Genomic DNA, 21,248 nt, shown 5'->3' with positions numbered 1-21,248 from the left:
TATTGTGTTGATCAACTCTTCTGATTTTTAATCAAATCCAATACCTGTGATACTTACTGTTTTGTAGCAGTTGAGGATATGGCACTGCCAGGTTTCCTTTCTTTTTTTTTTTTTGTTATTTCTGTTGAGAATTGTAATCTTTTGTTCTTTCTAGATGAATGTTATTGTTATTTGTCAAGTTCTATAAAATATTTTTTGGTGAATCTATAAGTTGAGTTAGGTCCTTTTTAATATATTAGCATGAGTGACCATGAGGAAAGTATTCTGTATAATTTGTATGTGTCTTAATAAGTAAATTTATAAATATATATTCTGGGCCCACCTTTGTTGGAGGAACGTTGTATAGTAAATCTTCTTACTACGCTACTTCATTGTATGCCATTGCTTTGAACTAATTGTATCTGGCTACCCAGGAAAAAAATGGAGACACATAGATGAAGCCTGTGAGCTTTCATTTTGAGAAGACACAGATCATGAAATTCCTTAAATTCTTGAGTGCGTATTCTGAGATACCATAAGTACCTTATGTGAAAAAATCAAAACAAGAATAATTTTCTAGCTGCTCATTTACATAGAAGTTTTACAACAGTGTCAATCAGATGAAAGTCATTAGAACACTGGTCCCCCTATTAGTTTAGTCATCTAGGAATTAGACCATTATGCCAATATGTCAAAAACAGGTGATACTTATTTCTCAATTTTGTAAAAAATTAATTTTATACTTCAAACAAAGTACAAAAGCCTTTTGTTGGGAAGCACATCAGTTACAATTTAGCAATTATAATATTTAACTCCATTAATAATAATTGTAACTCATTTATACGGTATATTTTAAATAAAAGTAATGTGTGTGTGTGTGTGTGTGTGTATAAAATCTCATTTGGACCTCACAACATTTCTAAGAGGTAGACTGTAAAAGTAATACAACGCACATTTTTCAGATGATTTTCTTGGCCTCAGAGGTTAAATAACTTGTCCAGGGTCACACTGCTGGTAACTGGCAGAGCCAGGACTGAAATTTCTAACTCTGAGTTCCATGATCTCAGCATTATTACGTATTAAGCATAATAAAAAGTCTTAGTAAAATCTCCTCACTAGAGTTTTTTAGTAAAGAATATAAAGTGTCAGAGGACCTAGAGTCAAACGGTTCTTGTTGTTGTTTTCAGCCATGTCTGACCTTTTATGACTCCATTTGGGGTTTTCTTGACAAAGATACTGAAGTGGTTTGCCACTTTTCTTCTCCAGCTCATTTTACAAACCGGGCAAACCGGGGTAAGTAACTTACCCAAGGTCACACAGTTAGTAACTGTCTGAGGCTAGATTTGAACTCAGGAAGATGCATCTTCCTGCCTTCAGGCCCGGAGCTCAAGCCACTTCAGCCCCTAAAGCTCCCTGCTATTTATTACCTCTATGGTATTAGGCAAATCACTTAACTTCCCTGGGCCTTGGTGTCCTCATGTGTAAATGAGGGAGTTGGACTAGAAGACTTCTCAGTGTTCTTCCAGCTCTAAATTAATATTCCTGTGACCAGGAGTATTTTAGAAGAGGTTCAGGAACAAACCAGACTAAATGGATTCTGTCAATATCTATTGGCTGATTACTATTTCATACTGTATTTCAAGGTTCATATGGTCTTAAATTTACATAAATTATAAAAAATGCAATAATTTACATGGTTATAATACAAATAACTTCCTAAGAATTCTATTCACATAAATTGGTACATTTTAAGAACTATATAATGAGGGAAAAAACTACTTTGAGTCATTTTCAAAAGAATTCTATGAAAGTGTTCAAACTTTACATCCATACATATACACACAGATATATAAAACACTGCTAAATCACTGAAGTGCGTTACGTTCATCTAAAATGTTCTTCAATCATTTTGTGTTGATATGACTGAAATAATAAAAATGGAGAATTATGTAATCATTAGGCTAAAGTTACTATGGTTTTTCATAACAACCATTTAGCTTTTCCTCTGCTGGTAATGACGCCAAAAGAAATTAGGTTGTGACTTTTGTTGCACTTTGAGGCTGAATAGACATTTCCAAGTACAGAATGAATGAAGTTCATTCAGAGGTCTTGCGAATGGACCATGGTCCCTTTTTCATGCATAATGATTCCAGTAACAATATTTAGGGCGACAGCAAGTTTCACTTTCTTTTTTTTAACCCTTTTAACGAACTGGTGGTGACAGCCTTTAACTTTTTGTTTGTTTGTTTAATAACAAAAGAGCTATGAACTAGAATTACCTCTAAATTTATTTCTCCTCTTTCCTTGCATCCAACTTCCATATATCTAGAAAGGTCAGTCTTGATGCATATATTATTAGTAAGGTATCTAATTTATTATATGAAGCCTAAATCACAGGATTTGGACAAAGGATAATCTATATAATGATGCTGAGTACTACCAGACAGACATTTTAGAAATGGAGCAGTGGGAAAATGCTGGTGGGACATTTCCGTAAATCTGCTTTTTATTTTTTTATATTATTTGAACACATACACTGGTGTGCTCTTTCTTTTTTGTTAAGGCAAGATTTCTACGGTTAGGGTAAAAAAAAAAAAAGATGTGTCAACCACTTCCCCCACACCCTCTTGCCCTGACTCTGGTGTTTGTGGTCTTTTAATCTCTCAATAGCCTGGTTCATTATGACTAGACTATCAAGAGGAAGGTAACTGCCATTAGCACATTATCAGTGAATACATTTTATTTTATAAAATATGCCTATTTCATTTTCCCTTCTCACCCCCTTAGTTTCTTTTAATGCATTAGTAACACTGCAAAAGTGGTTGATTTCACAGTTGATGAACTGGTTAAAGCAGTGAACAAACGTTTCAGTTCTATAATCTTTGCCCAGTGGAGGTAGATTGTGCTATTAGAGGCCTAAAAAGTCAACTAGCCAAATGACTCATATTACAAATGAGGAAACTGAGACAAATAGAGGTGAATTTTGTGGTTGGAGCTTAGTCTTATTAGTTGTATCTGACTTTTCATGACCCTATTCAGAGTTTTCTTGGCAAAGACTGGGAAAATTTGACATTCCCTTCTCTAGCTCATTTTATAGATAAGGAACTGATGCAAGCAGGGTTAGTGACTTGCTCAGGATCACATAGCTAGTGTCTGAGGACTGATTTGAATTCATGAAAATGAGTCTTCCTGATTCTAAGCTCTATCTGCTGTGCCACCTAGCTGCCCCTGAAGTGAAATGACTTGCCCAAAGTCACATATTGTTAAAACAGAAACAGAATTAAAAGGCAAGTCTCCTGACTCAGGTTATATTCCTATGCAAAAGAAGAAAAGGTTTTTAAAATTAAAATATATTTGATTCAAGGGTCTCAACCTTGACAAAAAACAAGGTACTGATATAATGTTTTGTCTATACTTAAGATTATCATGGATCTTCAAATCAAATTGTAAAGGTTGCCTAATAAGAAGTAATGTCTTCAAGAAACTAGTGATAAAAGACAGAAATTGCTCCTCTAACCTGCACACACACAAAAAGACTTTAGCATCTAACTGTATTTTTGCAAATAACAACTCAAAGAGAGGGATGCACAATACAATGTGAGTAAATGGTAGCATGTCTACTAGAAGATCAAAAACTCTCCATGTTCTTTTTCCTTCTTGTAAGTTCCTTGAGGATAAGGACTATATTTTGCCCTTTGTGTATCCCTAGCACTTAGCACAGTGCCTGGAACATGTTCAATCTTTTTGTCAGTCATGTCCACCTCTTCATGACCCCATTTTATGGCTTTCTTGACAAAGATGCTGGAGTAGTTTGACATTTCCTTCTCCAGCTCACTTTGCAGTTGAGGAAACCGAGGCAAGCAGAATTAAATGACTCACCCAAGGTCACGTAGCTAATAAGTGTCTAAGACCAGATTTGAACTCAGGTCTGCCTGACTCCAAGCTTGGCACGCTATCCACTGTGCCACCTAGTTGCCCATTGGCACATAGTAAGTGCTTGATAAATATTTATCAAAATTGAAATTGGAACACATACCCTAGGACTTTATCAATGAGAACATTTACTCTACTAACACAGACCTAGACCCATTAATGACTTAGTAGATGGGTTGTTGGAGCCAATAATCTCATCATCTAGCAAGACTTCCTGTCCTTAGCCAGCTTGTTGTTCGTCCTTCATTTTCAAAGACCAATGACATCACAAATAAGTGATGTCTTGATTTGGGCATGAATTGAATTTAAATGAGGTGGAGTCGAGCAAATCATCAGCCTCACTCTCTCTTCCAGAGTCATCAAAGTCCAGTGACAAAACAAAAATCAGGAGGATTATCAATGACCGGGTGTTGCTGTAGATGACCTTGACAACTTTGGTGTCTTACCAAGCTCTAAGCACTCCACAGCGCTTGCTTCAGACACCTTCATGGCCAAGGGAACAAATTGTTCTTCTCCACCCATTCTGCCAGGAGAAGTCTTCAGATGCTTGAGGTAAGCATCCTTCTAACACCCTCAGCTTGGTTTGGGCCCATTGTGGAGCTTGTCCTCAGAACTTTTCTAGTTAAGGAGAATCTACCAGAACATATAGTCAATTCTACTAGCACAGTCCTCCAGAACCCAGGTGCATCTCCAAGACCAGAGTGAGGCATCAGTTTAGGGCTTCATACTCTGCTTATAGAACACTAGAGAACAAAGCAAACCATGATCTACCTACTCTGTCAAAATGTGCCTTTCATGTTATTTCTTACTACATCATTTTGATATGATAGAACTCCTTTTTAATGAAGTTAGTAAAGCCTAAAGAACAATTTACAGAAGAAGGTAGGGCCTTCTAACCTCAATTAGCCTCCCTGAAGTTTTGCTTTGAAGATATATGGATTTTTTTATCCACATGCCATCTCAGGGCAGAAGATGGAGTGAATTGAATGACTACATTCTAAATAAGTCTCATTGAAGAACCAAAGACTAAGCAGAAATTTTAAGGAATTTCCACCCATCCTAGCAAGAAGCAGTAAGTAGTCTTCCTTTGTTAACAATTACCAAGACAGCAGTACGACTTTTGAAAGAATATCAGAAATTAAATTCTTATTAGCAATGCTGACTCACTGTGTGGCTAGTTTCTTCACCTTTGGGTTTTTTCATATAAGAAAAAGGCAATATTGACCTTTCTTTCACTTGGATGTTGTGAGAATGAATAGATCATAAAGTGATCTTTAATCTGTAATCTACTTCATCTTTCCAACTATGATTAAATTAAGAAAGTACCTAAACAATGAGTTTATAGATTCTCAGGACTGGAAACCACTTCTGTAAGCTATCCTAATAAAGACCCTTGTGACCAATAGCTAATAACTAATTGGAAGCCTTGTTGCAGTTTATACCCTGATCTTTCTTCCATTGTTAATGCAAAAAGAACAGTGAGAAAACTTGTTGATCTTTCTACATGTTTAGTAAACTCTTATCATCTAAGACAATCAGAGAATAGGAGTGTTCTATTTAAACCAGAATTTCACTTCATCAAGAAATATGAATTATCAATTTTAAATAATTAAAACAAAATATACTTGAAATTCAACTTATAGTTACAATTTAATCTTTGCTGGCATTTGGCGATCCCACAACACTTTAGTAGTATTATTGTGAACACAAATTATTATCATATTAAGGAAGTATAAAGTTGTCCATTAATAGAAATTTCCACTTGACAGGATGTTAAATGAACCGATTTTACTCATATAATACTTCTGTAACCATGAGGCATATTAAGCTACTTTCAACTTTGTTTTCAGGACTGTCTAATCTGCTGTCACCAAATTCAGGGTACCCCAAACTGATAATTATTTGGGTTAGAGAAATTCCTGTAGTTCTCTTATGGTGCCACAGGACTAGGCCACAAAGTAAAGAAAGATGCTCTATTTTTTCATTGTTGTTATTTTTCTGATACAATAGTAACTTAAGTCTAGTTAACAAGCATTTGGTAAGCACTTATATATGCCAATGATCATGCTAAATCCTAGGGGTACAAAAAGAGAGACAAAAACAGGTCTTGCCCTCCAGGAGTTCACAATCTTAATGAGGGTGATGACATGGAAAGAAACTATATAGAGCAAATAGAAGACGTGTGTGTTTGTCCTTCGATGCTGAAGAAGACCATGCCATCAGAGAAATGATGACATGACTTGCATTTGACTTTGTTTTGAGTGAGGGAGGGCTGTGCAGGTCACCAGCCTCACTTCTTCTCCAGAGCCATCTGAATCCAGTGACCAGATATTCATCAGGATGACTGGAGATGACCCGGGATGAGGTGATTGGGGTTAAATGACTTGCCCAAGGTCACACAGCTAGTGAGTGTCAAGTGTCTGAGGTGAGATTTGAACTCAGGTCCTCCTGACTCCTATATTGGTACTCTATCCACTGCACCACCTAGCTGTCCCTAAAGCAAATAGAAGATAGTTTCAAAGGGAAGGTACTAACTATAGGGGGAACAAGGAAAGGATTTTTGCAGAAGGTGGGATTTAAGCTGAGATCTGAAGGAAACCAGCAAAGGACAATTTGAAGGACACCAGGAAGGCAGAGTCAAAGAAGACAAAATCCAGGCCTTCAGGACACCCAGTGAAAATTCATGGAGTTGGGAGGTGGACAGTGTCGTGGGAACAGCTAGGAAATCAATACCACTAGATCACAAAGTACATGGAGAGCAGTGTAAAATGCAATAAAATCAGAAGGATGGGAAACAGGTTAACAAGTGCTTTAAAAGCCAAACTACAATCCCTATGAGATGAGAGGAAGAGGGGGGCTAAGAGAAAAAAAATGAAGACACACCTTTTTATTTGCCATTGTCATTGAGAAGATCATAAAATTACAAATTCAGAGCTCCAGGGAACCTTAGAGGCCATCTGGCCCGAACACTCCTCATTTTACAGATAAAGCTGAAGCCTAGAAAGCTTAAATGACTCGATACTTTAACCCAGGTCCCCTGACTCCATATCCCTCACTCTTTACATTGTACCAATCTGCTGTGAAAATCAAACCTGGTGTCTGTCATCCATGACTACTGAAGGAAAGAAAAAGGGTGGAATAGAGGAATATCCTAATTATGGTAAAGTGTTAGAAACAAATCAAATAGTTTCTCTCCCCACCTCCTGGGTTTCCAGAATTCTCTGCTATTACCATACAATGTCCTCTGACCTCTTCTCCCTTTCTAAGTTCTCAACATGAAAAGTTACAATTAATGCTAAAATGATTCTATGTGTTCCATCTCCTTCTTGCTGTGAAATCCTAAACCAAATATGGTATTCTTCCAGCAGCCTTTATAATACTAAACATACCAAAAGGATAAGTGATATTCAATAAATATTTTGTTACCAAAATGCTTTTAGTTGTAAATGGATTGTAAACAAATTGGACTCCATATTCACTTCCACTTAAAGGAAGGATCATAGATTTAGAGCTGGGAAGAGACCTAAATGGTCATCAGACAAAAATATCTCAGTTTGCAGATGGAAACTGAAGCCCAGAGAAGTGAGGTAATTTTGCCAAAGTCCCACACAGGCAGTGAGTATCAAAACCTGGATTCCCAACCAGGTCCTCCATTTCCAAACCTCATGACCTTTGGCATTATAGCACATGATTCTTGATGACAAATTCTTTTGTACAGAGTTGCCACCTCAAATCCAGGAGTCATGTCAGGATCATGATGTAGAGGGAAGACCATGGATTTGGACTCAAAGGATCTGAGTTTGAATCTCAGTTCAGTGTTTCCTTACTATCTATATGACTTTACTCAAGTTTTTTTAGCTTCCTTAGGCTTCAGTTACTTGTTTTTCATCTTTAAAATGAAAGAGTTGGACTAGGCTATTTCTAAGTTCTCTTGAAACTCTAAACCTTTTATTTATAAGTCTCTGCCTCTATAGTACGTGTTCTCTGAGGTGTACTTTTGAATACCTGATGCAATTTCTGTAGTATATATTCCATTGTGAGGAACTAATTCAAATATTTGTTACATATCTTGATGGCATAGCAAGTGGGGTCGCTGTATCAGATACTGAGAAATATCTAAAGCAGGAAAAATAACTAAAATCCTACCATCCTCCCCCATTCACAGATTTCAACAGTTTAAAACTGAAAGATTTTTTCATACAAAAGAAACAACCAAATCTCTTATTTTTAGGTTCTCATTTTTGTACTCAGGACCATTATGTATCAAAGCTTACTTGTTCTTCCTTCAGTACATTAAAAGAGTTAATCTAGCTACATAAATAGAACATTTATTTCTTTTTTTCCACTAACAAATTCAGTCCCAGATTTTATGACACATGTTAAATGATCAGTTTATCAAGTAATAGCAATTCCATTGTCATCATTTTAGTTCAGCAAGTAAAAACAAGCTGAATGCTGTTCCCAACTTGCTAAACTACTCAGCCTCCATTTCACTTGATTTCACTCTCAGTTTTCTCTCTTCTGGAGTATTCTCTTCTCTCTTCTCTGTCCTGGTTGTCTTCGTACTTCTTTGATCAAGCGTCAGTCTTCTTTGCTGATTCAGCTATATTCTACCCCTTAATCTAAGTTCTTCTCCTCTCTTTACATACTACTCTCATGTTGATTTCATCAGCTCCCATGTATTTAATTATTATATCTATGAAGATGAATTCCAAATTTATATATCCAGTCTTGATCTCTTTCCTAAGATCTGTATTTCTATATTATAGTCCTGTATTGCTACTTGTGTGTTGGACAGCTCTACCTACATGTCCCATAGGCATTTCAAACTCAACACATTCAAAAAGAACTCAATATTTCACTTAAAACCTAGCCCTCCTTCAAACTTTCCTATTTCTAATGAAGTCACTGAACTCAGTTCAATTCAGTGAGCGTTTATTAAGTTAATTCACCCATGTACACAACTTACATTTATTAAAATTACATTTATTAAATCCATTCACGTTTGTTACAACTTCAAAATCATCCTTGACTCTTCCCTTTCCCTCACCACTCATATGCAACCATGTAACAAGTCTTATTAATTCTAACTCTTCCCTTTCCCTCACGCCTTGGCAGCTAGGTGGTACAGTGGCACCAATGCAGGAGTCAGGAGGACCTGAGTTCAAATCTCAGCTCAGACACTTGACATTCACTAGCTATGTGACCTTACGCAAGTCACTTAACCTTAACTGCCCCATCCTGAGTCACCTCCAGTCATCCTGATGAATATCTGGTCACTGGATTCAGATGGCTCTGGAGGAGAAGTGAGGCTGGTGGCCTGCCCAGCCCTCCCTCACTCAGAACAAAGTCAAGTGCAAGTCATGTCCTCATTTCTCTGATGGCATGGTCTTCTTTGGCAGCGAAGGACGAACACACGCATTCCCTCACCACTCATATGCAACCATGTATCAAGTCTTATCAATTCTAGCTACAAAACATGACTAGTATATGTCTGCTTACCACCCTCATTATCTTTCATCTGGACTGTTACAATAGTCTGACTATTGGTGTTCCTGATTCCAGACACTCCCCTGTTCAGCCTCAATTCCACACAACTGCCAAAAGAATCTTTGAAATCATAGATCTGACCATGGCATCCCCCTTCTTAAAAACCTTTGGCAAATCCCAAATGCCTCAAGGATAAAATTCAAAAATTAAAAAATCCTTCAATATGGCTTTTCAAGACCCATATTATCTAGCTCCCACTTACTTTTTCAGATATTTCACTGCCCTTCCCTTTGTAAGTTCCAGACAAAATACCTTAAACTCAATGAAGCATCTTCTGTCCCCATACCTTTGCACAAATTACATTTCTTACCTGGAATGCATTCTATAATGGCATCCTTCAACTCCAGCAGTTCTCTGAGGTTCTTTGTGTTACAGCCTGCTCCCAATCACCATGCACCTCTCTCTCTTGTACTTTGTATGATAGTCATTTTTTAATTCGTCTGAGTAATCATAAAACACTACTAGTCAAATTCTGTTGTTAGAAAGTTGGCCCTTTGTTTCCAGAAGAAATTTGGGGTCTTTGGAGGAATGATTTCATAAAGGCAGTCACTGTCTTTCTTCTGATTAATTTTAGATCTAACTCATACATTTACAGTGCCTGTCCTTCTTACACATCCACATAAGCACACGCACAGACAGACGCACACACACACTGTAGATTATCCTTCTAACTGCATGTTAAGTCCTTTGTAAGTTTTGCATGTGTAAGCAATGTGATAAATTCAGGATTTTAAAAAATTTTATTTTTTTAAATCACCAGAAGTCTACCATCTTTCACACCCCCAGTAGAGAGAATGAAGCTAGGTGGTGCAGTGGATAGAGCACCAGTACAGGAGTTAGGAGGACCTGAGTTTAAATCTCACCTCAGACACTTGACACTCACTAGCTGTGTGACCTTGGGCAAATCACTTAACCCCAATTGCCTCATTCTGGTTCATCTCCAGACTTCCTGATGAATATTTGGTCACTGGATTCAGAAGACTCTGGAGGAGAAGTGAGGCTGGTGACTTGCACAGCCCTCCCTCACTCAAAACAAAGTCAAATGCAAGTCATGTCATTATTTCTCTGATGGCATGGTCTTCTTCGGCAACTAAGGATGAACACACAGAGAGAATGAAAGAAAAATACAATCCCTGCTAAAAACCTATAGTTAACGAAAACAACTTTCCATATTGAACATGTCCAAAAAATAGATGTCTCATTCTACACTGAGTTTTTCACCTCTCTATTAGGACATAGATAGTATGTTTCATCATTATCACTATCAACATTAGTAATTAGACTGAGCCAAGTTCCTAATTCTTTCAAAGTTCTTTGTCTTTACTATATTGATGTCATTGTATAAACTGTACTCCTAGTTTTATTCATTATTTTATTCATTATTCATTAAAATTAAAATTAATATCAAATCATATCTGCCCAAATAATGGTACAAAACAATTTTTTAAAATTTTCCCTAAAGTTTATACTGAAGTAATCCTTGATCACCTTTGTTGTTCAGTTATTTTGGTCATATCCTGACCCCATTTGGGGTTTTCTTGGCAAAAATATTGGAGTGATTTGCCTTTTCCTTCTTCTCCAGCTCATTTTCCAGATAAAGCAAACAGGTATGTGACTTGCCCAGGGTCACACAGCTAATAAGTGTCAGATTTGAACTCAGGAAGATGAATGTCCCTGACTTCCGACCTAGCTCTCTGTCCACTATGCCACCTAGCTGCCCTTATACGCCTATAAATCCATGAAATTGTTTTCAACGATTAACAACTGTTTGCAACACGCTTAACCTAAGATTGTTTCAGAGTGGTTAGACTGGCTTCTGTCTTTGCTTAATCTTTTTTTCCCCATCTTTTCATCCTCACTCTTTGGTCCTTCCCCCTTCCATTGCCACCCTCTCACTAATCCTCTGCCACCTGGAAGGATATGGTAGTTATAGAGATTTGGATCTTTAGCCTAAGTAAACTCTTGGGAAAGAAGACTGTCCTTAGTTTGGTTTCAGTCCTATCTTCTGCCAGATGCTCTTTTCCCCTCTAGCTCCCTCTGCCTTGTACTATCCTCCAACTGTGGTGTCCATACCAATGTCCTCTATTCCCCCTTTATTCCCTATGTTTGGACAGAATCACTGCGGGTTGAGGTGGAGTTCAGACTGAATCATCGCTATGGGGGGAGTGGGGGGAAGGGAGTTGGCAGAAATCCCCATATCTGGACCCTGCAAAACAAAACAACAAGTTTGTAAAGATATGTGTGTATACATACATACATACATATATACATATATATGTAGAGAGACAGAGATGTGTGTGTGTATATTATTCCATTTGCATCTCACAAAGTCCCATAGATACAACAGATATCATTATATCCATTTTGAAGATGAGGTTAAGTAACTTGCCTATGGTCATACAGCCAGTAAGTATCAAACAAGGGAGTTGAATCCAGGACTTGCTGGCCAGTAGAATGGACCATTTCTATTGTACCATGATACCTTGTGTGCTACACTACTGTAAGCACTTTTAAAATGTCTCTCTGAATTAAAATTAAAATCCTCTGCAAATATCTTTATTATCTAAAGGTTCACACTCCTAAGTATCCAATACAATAAGAATTCTGTTTCATTTTCAAGCTGATGGTCAAAGTCTTGGTATCACATAGGAAGAAGAAGGGTTAAAAGTCTGTCCTGGAAGAGATGAATACTGTGATTGAACTTTACAATTCCACAGGCTTATGATCAGTCATCCTAGCCCGACTCCTAAAAATGAAGTCGGAAAAGATTTTAAGGTACTATCAGGAATAGTTATAACAAAGGAGAAAACCTTCCAACAGTTACTACTTTAATTGGAACAATAAGTAAGGAAGGGCAGGGGAGAGCTCACATTTACACAAAACTTAACAATTAAAAAGTATTTCCCTTACAACAATTCTGTGAGATAGATAATACAAACCTCCACATTTTACAAAGAAACTGATGCTTGCATGCAAATATACCCAAGTCAATCAAGGAGAAAACCCAGTCTAGTCTTGAAAGGATTGTCTTCTCCAGCTCAATACATGCCACATGAATGCTAAAAAGATGAGTTTTTTAAATGGTGGTTGGCTGAGCAAAGATCTTATTCAAAATGGGGTGGGGGGGGGAAAGCGGGGCAAGAAAAACTAGAAAGAATAAATCAGTTTAAACATTATGAGCACCAAAAAAAGTATACTACTTGCTAGACCATAGAAATTGTGGCTATAAATTCCTAAGCACAAAGGAAGAAGACACAGAATAATACCATACAGGGAAATAAACTCAAAATTCCCCCCATCAAATTTTATTTTGCATTAATTTCTCAAATTGTATCTTAGTCAAAAGTTTTCTGGAGATGGAAACCATATCTGATTTTTAGATAAGATAATATCTGGGAGTCAAATCTGGTTCCCTGATCTCTTCCTCCAAACCCCCTTTTCAAGTATGATAGTTGACAAATCTGGTTTAATTTCTGTCCTTGAAAATCTGATCCTGGTAATAGAGAAAAGCATCATTTAAGTAACAGAAGCAAGCATAGTAATGTATTCACTTAGTTTCTATATTACAGTATTTGTTAGTATAAGGTGCTAAGGAGATAGCACATGTAAAGACAAACAGTCTTAGGTAATTTATATTCAGGAATCTGGAGCCATCTAATTAAGTTGCTGAGTTGACTGGAGAGCCAGCTTGTGGTACTATGGAGACAGTGAAAAAAAGAGGAAGAAAAGAAGAGGCATGTTAATTTTGCTGAGACAGGATAATTATTTTTATTTTTATTATGTCATGTAGGAACCAAAGAAAACAGGACTACCAAAAGTGTAAAAGAATGACATCCTTTCCTTTTTCTTAGGCCATCAAGGGAGTGCTGATAACTCAAATCAGGGAAGTAGGAAAGCTGGGACTTATTTGCTCGAATTCCAAATTCAACATGCTCTTTCAGGAATCTGTACTTAGTACTAAAAGGTGAAACAAACTAAAACTTCTAAAAAAAAAATTAGCAACTTCCTCAAATCATACTGAATGACCTCACCCACCAGATTCACTGCATATACCATATACACAAGTTTAATAAATATAGCGTCTCTCTTCTCTAAATGTACTACAATATTCCTCATAACCTCTAAAGAGCATCAAATTAGAAAATGTTTTTGTAGGAGTTTAATTTACATTGAATAGGATAAAATAATTTTGTGATTTTTATGTTAATACTTCTCTGGGCTAGTATCCCAGTGCCATAAATGCCTTCTTGCTAAGTGTTACAGTGGCATTTATCTTGATGGATATATTTGTAAACAAGCTGCCATGTTCAACCTGTGTCATGGTGACTTATAGTTTGTTTTTTTTTTTAAAGAGGGAAGAGAAGGAACAGGAAGAGAAAGCCCATCATATTCTCTCTGTCTTATCTGTCTGTCTCTATTTCTCTTTGATTCTGTCCCCACACACACATACACATATACATGGGGTAGCTGAGTGGTGCAGTGGATAGAGCACAGTGCAGGAGTCAGGAGGACCCAAGTTCAAATCTCACCTCAGACATTTGACACTCACTAGCTGTGTGACCCTGGGCAAGTCACTTAACTCCAATTGCCTCATCCTGGCTCATCTCCAGTCATCCTGAGGAATATCAGGTCTCTAGATTCATATGGCTCTGGAGGAGAAGTGAGGCTGGTGACCTGCACCAGCCCTCCCTCACTCCAAACAAAATCAAGTGCAAGTCATGTCATTATTTCTCTGATGGCATGGTCTTCTTAGGCAAGGAAGGACAAACACACACACACACACACACACATACACACACATTCTTTTGTCTCTCTGTCCATTTCTCTCCCTCTTCCTCTCTCTCTGTCTCTCCATCTCCCTCTGTGTCTCTATCTCTCTCTGTCTCTCTCTGTCTCTCTTTCTCTCTCTCTCTCTGTCCCTCTCCCCCTGACCTGAAGGAAAAAAAAAATTTCCTCTGTCTATAGCAGAATCAGTACAGGATACTGAGTGAGTAAACAAATATAAAATTGCCGCTGTCAGCTATTCAGGTCCTTTGGAATACTACAAACACTCTCTTTGTTCGCTGGGTTTTTGATGGGAGGAGAGGAGGCTCTCAGTCACTGGTCTCTTGGTCTGGAAGGATCTCTGGTCCTGTCAGCCCCACGTTGCTCTTTAGCCTTCTTCTCCACCCAGGAGGTAGAAAGATCCACAGTGCTCACAGCTGCAGCACATACGATGCAAGGGTAACCTTTCCTGTTCTCTTCATTTTCCTATTTTCATTGGCAGAGTGTTTTTCTGCCCAAAACAGAGTTCCAAATGGAAGCAGCTGCCCAACTAGGAGGAAGGATAAAGACCCAAGAAGAAAGGAAAGGGAGGTCAAATAAGGAGAACAGCTGGTGCCAAAACTTCAAGAGGACTCCTGGCAGGTCTGACTGGGGAAAGGTCTCCAGAAGAACAAATATAGTGGTTGGGATGGGTGGCAATAATGTAAAAGGTGATGCATGACAATTTGAGAATTAAAATTTCAAACTGAATTGTCCATCCCAAACTGTGCCCCCAGGGAAAGAGAATATTTAATGCAAAATCAGTAATGTCTCTTGCATCTTCTGCCATGAACTTTTACTTATGTTTCTCCATCACGTGTCACCTACCTCAATAATGTCAGAATTCTGTATAGAATGGAATTTTATTTACAAGAATTGGTCTCAGCAACTTTAGTCTAAGAAGGGCTTGAAGTTGCTTGCTAGTTTGTTTGTTTTTTCACATAAGTATTTTATTTAGGACTTTCCTTTCAATAGATACGCATAGGGGATTCAAAACCAAAGCATATCAAATTCTAACACTGCAACCATTCTTATATGGAACACAGCTTGGAAAAGAATTTTGTAAACTTTTCTGCCTCGGGAAGAAAAATTCAACCTTATTAGATTTAAAATGGAAATTTCATGGAATATTTCAGTGTGAATTCTGATGAAGGTAATTTGAGATTTATGGATATTTATGAAGCTACCACAAGAATTTCATAGTATACAATGCAAGCTTGCATGTAAGAATTCCATGTAAACAGTGGAAAGCATAATAGACATTTTAAAGATTTGGACTTGAAAATACTAAGCCATTCACATATCTACATTTTAAATACAAATATTTATTTTTCCATTACCGTAGCCTTAAATTTTTACATATAAGTTAGCTGAAGCCTACAACCACACCTGCAAATCAAAAAGGCAGCTACCAATGTTTATCTCTGTAAAAATTTCATAAACTAAATTGTACAACAGTGATTTAAACACTTTTACGGAGAGGCTGCCAAATCTTGAAGCCTTTCCTTTCAGGCAACACTTTCCCACCATCGTCAGAACTATTTCTCATTAACAACCAAATTGTTTTCAGATGCTCTGCTGTAAGAGGTTTCCTTAGAAACCATTTGGTAAAAGACTGTGGCTTTCTTCCATTGAAATCTCAAGCAGTGAAAAGGCAGATTTTCTGACATAAATCAAACCCAATTTCTAGGGTTCACTAAACCTTTTCTCTCTAAAATAATGTTTTGTGACTTGATCTTAGCAGTTAATAGTACAAGGAGGATAGCTGGTGTGAACCAGTTTTAAATGATTTTCATTCCATTTCTTATGTTATTCAATTGAAATCAGTTCCAACACTTGTTATACCTTGCTATAGCTTTAAGAACATAACTAACAAACATGACAATAAATTTACTATGTGAAGTAATCTGCCTTAGGAATACTATTTTCAAAGTTCTATGGTAAAAACTTTAAAAAGTTTCTTTTTTCTATAAATTTTAACTGTTTATGAATTCTTGTACTGAAAAATAATACTATTATTACTTACTGTGATCATTGCTGCCAATAATAATCAAATGTCACACCTGAACAGATGTGGATAACATATTTTTGAAATTGCAATAATGCTAGACGTAAGCATCACCAGTTCACTCTAAGGGGTGGGGTGGGGGGAATACAGGACAAGAGGAATATTTTTAATTCAGCAAACACATGTACAATGTAATCTGCCTTTGTCTTAGTTCCACTATAGATTAGATTCTTATGTATAAGAGTTGGATAAAACTCTAATCTAGGTTCTACTATCTCCAATTTAAGAAGGATATGAGGTTTTTTCCATCCAAATATAATTAGATTAGAATCCTATTTCAAGAACTATGCTTGAAGAACTCTAAATCCTTGATGTTCAAAAATCACTTTGCTAAAAACTGAGTGTGGGGAGAAGGGCGGAGATACAAAGATCAATAAGCATAAAAATAGGAATATTAGTAGGATAGAGGTATAATAGCAGATCTAAAATCATGGCCAACTGACCAACCATTTAGTTACTCGGCAAACACTGAAGGGGAAAAAATACCTGTTTCACTTAATAGAAATGTCAACCATCAGTCAATGAACATTTATTAAGTGCTTATCATGTGTCAAGCACTATGCTAAGAGCTGGGTCACTACCTGTCACTTTTTTAAAAATTCATAGTTCCCCCAGAGGAGTGAAGTTTGAAAAAAGAAAGAAAAGAAAAATGAAACTTGAGGATATTATAATGAAGTTAATCATCATATTGGTAGCTAGTGTGTTTTTGCTTAAGATAGCTGTATAACTAAAGGTACTATAGTTTCTACCATATTTTAGCAAAAAATATAGGAGATGGTAGTTCTAAGCCCTTGTCATATCATCAAGAGATTTCTTTTCCAGTAAGAGATTATTATAATTTATTTAATCACTAGGCCCTTTAGTAATTTAACATGGTTAAAACCAATTCCTCTAAGTTTTTAGAGCAGAGTAATTGATTTTAGGTACCTTCTCAAAGAAGCTTCTTTTCAAATAGCATAGGTCTTATGCCAGTCTGGTTTGAGAATATTTGTATTCTAAAATGATAAGATTTGGTTAACCCATCAAATATAGCATCTGTAATGTGGTAGGCAATTAGTCAGTAAACATTTATTAAATGTTTATGTGTTCAGCACTGTGCTAAGTGCTGGAGAAGAGGTTGTGTAATGGTAATTTAAATGGGAAGATCTTTCCCATCCATTAATAGGCCCATGTGACTTACCGGGGTCACATGGAGCCTATGGTGGGAGGAGTTGTGGTCCATGGAATATAGTCCTCTGTTCTTTGCCTGTCCTGGTGTTTGCTTTTTGTTTTTAGGTGAAGGAAGTTGAGGCTATAACCTTGTGAGTTCTGAAAAGTCAGAAGAGGGAGTCAATCAGGCTTTGGGAATCAAATCCATGTTGAAGATTCATCTGGTATCAAAGCTGCATTTGATCTGAACTTTGTAGGATTAATGACACATGGAAACTGTGTTAAGTTTGAGTCAACTCTTCCCAGAGACAAAGGTGGTATAGGAAAGAGTATGCCTCTAAGGTGTTGATGGGAAAATGTTTCTACTTCTTTTCTTGCTAGATTTCCAAAGTAAATATCCCTTTGAAATATCAAATTGATGTTATTTGGCTATATGGAACTAGAGTGCTAGTTACTGGTACCTTACAGTGGTAAGGACAAGTGAATGAGGTGAAGACTCACTGATTAAGACTCACAGAATTAACAGTGAAGCTTTCCTGACTAGTACAAGTCTTTATCTATCTTCTACTTCAATGATGTAATAGTTCTTAACACAAAGATAATATTTTTCCTTATTTTCTTACAGATATTCATCTTTCCTCCCCAAGACTATAAGTTCCTTGAAGGCAAGTACATTGTATTCTTACATTTAGTTGGCATGACCTGCAACATTTTCTATATCATAAACCTTTCTGAGAACATTGGTATATTAATGGAACTGACTTAACTGCTGTGTATTCCAAGCAAGCAAGAAAGATGTCTGTGATGCTCTTTGGCCAGGGAAAGTTGGGAAGGGATAAAATGTACACAAAAAGACGTTTGAGTTCTTTCCCAGATTTAGTGCTTGAAGAGATCTTAGCCCTTAGTAGTGATTAACCTGGGAGCCACCAGAACCTATTGGGACCATTGCGTGATTGAAAGGGGGGTCTATCCCATTAGATAACTCAATATTACAAATCTTAAACTCAGAGAGGCAGCTATTAAGAAAGACCTGAGTTCGAGTCCCATCTCTGTCCTAAACCAGCTATATAAATCTTCACAACCCATTTACCTTTCAGTGTCCCATGCTACTCTCTAAGGCAGCAAATTGTGGTGACCATGCTGAACTGCAGTGGGAAATGTGAGATTTTGAGTGAGGTTGCAAGAAGGAATACAAGTACTTGAAGAATCACAAGTCAGGAAGTTCATTACTCACAAATATGAGCATGTGGTTCCTCAGTCCCATCAACAAGCACAGAAGGTGGTGGCATGGCTATAGATAGACTGGGATGCATACCTCCACCTATTAGACTTCTATCCCATGGACATATTCACAAGGATTGAGTGAGAGAGAGAGACTTTAAGGTGGAATCAATCAGCTACTCAGCATTATAACACCTCCCCTTCACTTTATCAATCACAGAGCATGGTGACTAGAAAAGCATGCTAATCTTGTATATGGAGGTTACATGAAGCTTGCTAAATGATTATAATCAGGAGAATCTTTCATTTCTTGCCTAAATAGCTTACTAAACTGGTTACTGGATACATAGGAACTTCCTGGTACAAAAATGGGTCATTTGGTGATCAAATAGTAGTCACTTCTGCCAACTAGGGACTAGCCAGTTCTCCCATAGAGAAAGTTGGTCACATGCGGCACCCTTTGAAATCATAGGTACCATGAAAAAAAACCACATATGGACAAAACTTGCTTTGCAAAGATTGAATAAATAATGAGCTTCATGCATATGTATTTGCAATTTTCATTGTAGACACTGTGGCTAATAAAACATGAATTGTAAAACTAAAACAAAAAAGATATTTTAGAAGAAATAACTTAAGCCAATTATGAGTAAATAACAATACACAAGCCCACCTATTTCACTTTCTTAAGCACATTATGTTTAGCTAGATATACGTTAATGACAAGGACTACAAATGCATCCTCTTTCAATATTCATTGAATGACAAGCACCAGAGTGAAGATATGAACATGTTTAACCACTCCATTTACTAATATGACAAGAATACTACATTTGGAATCAAGAGACCATGGCTGCATTCCCAGTTCTGCTCTCTACTTCCTATGTGACTTTGGACATGTCACTGACCACTCTGGATCTCAGTTTCCATATCAGTAAAATAAGTGGGTCCTTCCAACTCTAAATCTAAGAGCCTGTGATCTTATGTTCAACAAACTCTAATGACAGTTACATGAGCTCCGGAGGCCTAGCCTCCATTTCTTTCACTAAGCAAAGGCAATGTGATCTCATGAAAAGAATATTTGTCAAAGCACGAGAGAGGGAATCTGGGTTCTAATCTCACTCAGCTTTATTACTAAATAATTTATGTGACTGTAGTGGACAAGTCACTTAATTGCTATGTGCTTCTGGCTCCTCAGATGTAAAATACAAATGATCCAAGAGCTGGAAAATTACTTGATAATATCTTCCACAGGTAACGTAAATGCCAAGAAATCTTTACCCAACTGAGTTGACTTCCTGTATATAGTTAGCAGATACAAAAGTCCCCAAATGGCACATTAGTGGTTCAGACCTCAAATATATAGAGTGTGAGAGTCCTCTGGGGAGGTAGCAACTTTTTACACTCCAAGGAAGAATGACATGCATCCACAGATGGCATCAGGAAAAAAGGTATCTATTAAGGTGAGAGGAAAATAAGATGGGTAGAAAAGAAGATAATTTTCTGCTGAGGGACATCAAGGGGGCCATTTTTCAATCTAGCATGAATAAATAAAGGGTTATTGTATTCCCAGAATACAAATAAAAGATGTAACAAAGAGTCTCATATGCCTAAAGAATCTACTCCTGGTGATTCACCTTTTTTTCCACTCCAAAATTATTTATTTTAATTTGGGGTTCCAAATTCTTTCCCTCCAGCCTCTCTGTGCCACCCGTTGAGAAGGTAAACAATTTCTAAATTATACACCTGAAATCCTGCAAAACATATTTGCATATAAGCCATGTTGCAAAAGAAAAAAATCAAAAGAAATATAAAGTAAACAAAAAGTAAGCTTCAGTCTGCACTCAGTTCATCAGCTCTCTCTCTGGAGGTCCTTTAGAATTATCTTGGATCGCTGTCTTTATTAGAGTAGTTAAGTCTTTCGTAGTTGATATGATATTGCCGTTACTGCATGTAATGTTCTCCTGGTTCTGTTCACTTCACTTTGTATCAGTAAATCTTCCCAGGGTTATCCTGAAACCATCCCGCAGGTCATTTCTTATAGCACAAGAGTATTCCAGGTGATTTACTTTTTTAAAAAGATGGAATCTAAATAGCAATGGAGAGATTGCATGGACAGGACAATAGATTGTTGTACATTTCCATTGGTGACCTAACCCAAGAAGGGATATAAGGTATGCCATTCAGGAAATGTATAACCAGGAAAGGAGGTGATGTGATCATGGTCTGAGATAGAGAGACAACTAGGAGATAACTAGTATAGCTCAACAGCTTTCTTGCTATACCTGAAATGGAGAAAGATAAAGAAAAAAACCTCTATCATGTTGGGTGGATCCCCACGGAAGGATATGTGGAAGAATATGAGGAAGAACTGCCCAAGATAAGAAGGTGGATTACATCTTGCACGAGTAGAGGGCAAGAATTCATTGATAAGATCAGAGATTGACTCACAGTGAAAGTGACACAAACGTAACTGTGATGCAAAACAAAAAAAAAGATAAGTAAATCACATAGGTCCAAAGTGCCAGGTGAGAGATGATACATT

At 37.1% G+C, this 21,248-nt stretch overlaps 1 long non-coding RNA gene across 3 annotated transcripts in view; it reads left to right on the top strand.

Moving 5' to 3' along the window:
- The window catches only part of LOC140527310 (uncharacterized), a 37,789-nt gene extending 17,220 nt beyond the window's left edge, over positions 1 to 20,569 (top strand). The window contains exons 2-4 of one of the 3 annotated variants that reach the window (XR_011974761.1): positions 4,267 to 4,464; positions 14,729 to 14,868; positions 18,108 to 20,569. This is a non-coding gene — a long non-coding RNA (uncharacterized lncRNA). Of the gene's footprint in view, positions 1 to 4,266; positions 4,465 to 14,728 lie in introns of all 3 variants that reach the window. The other 2 variants (XR_011974760.1, XR_011974759.1) reach the window with 2 other exon arrangements.
- Positions 20,570 to 21,248: the final 679 nt, after the last annotated feature.

The sequence above is a fragment of the Notamacropus eugenii genome, chromosome 2, assembly GCF_028372415.1.
Source record: "Notamacropus eugenii isolate mMacEug1 chromosome 2, mMacEug1.pri_v2, whole genome shotgun sequence".
In the NCBI taxonomy this organism is placed as follows: Eukaryota; Metazoa; Chordata; class Mammalia; order Diprotodontia; family Macropodidae; genus Notamacropus; species Notamacropus eugenii.
The sequence above is the reverse complement of the archived record's forward strand: the minus strand, read 5'-3'. Positions and strand labels throughout refer to the sequence as shown.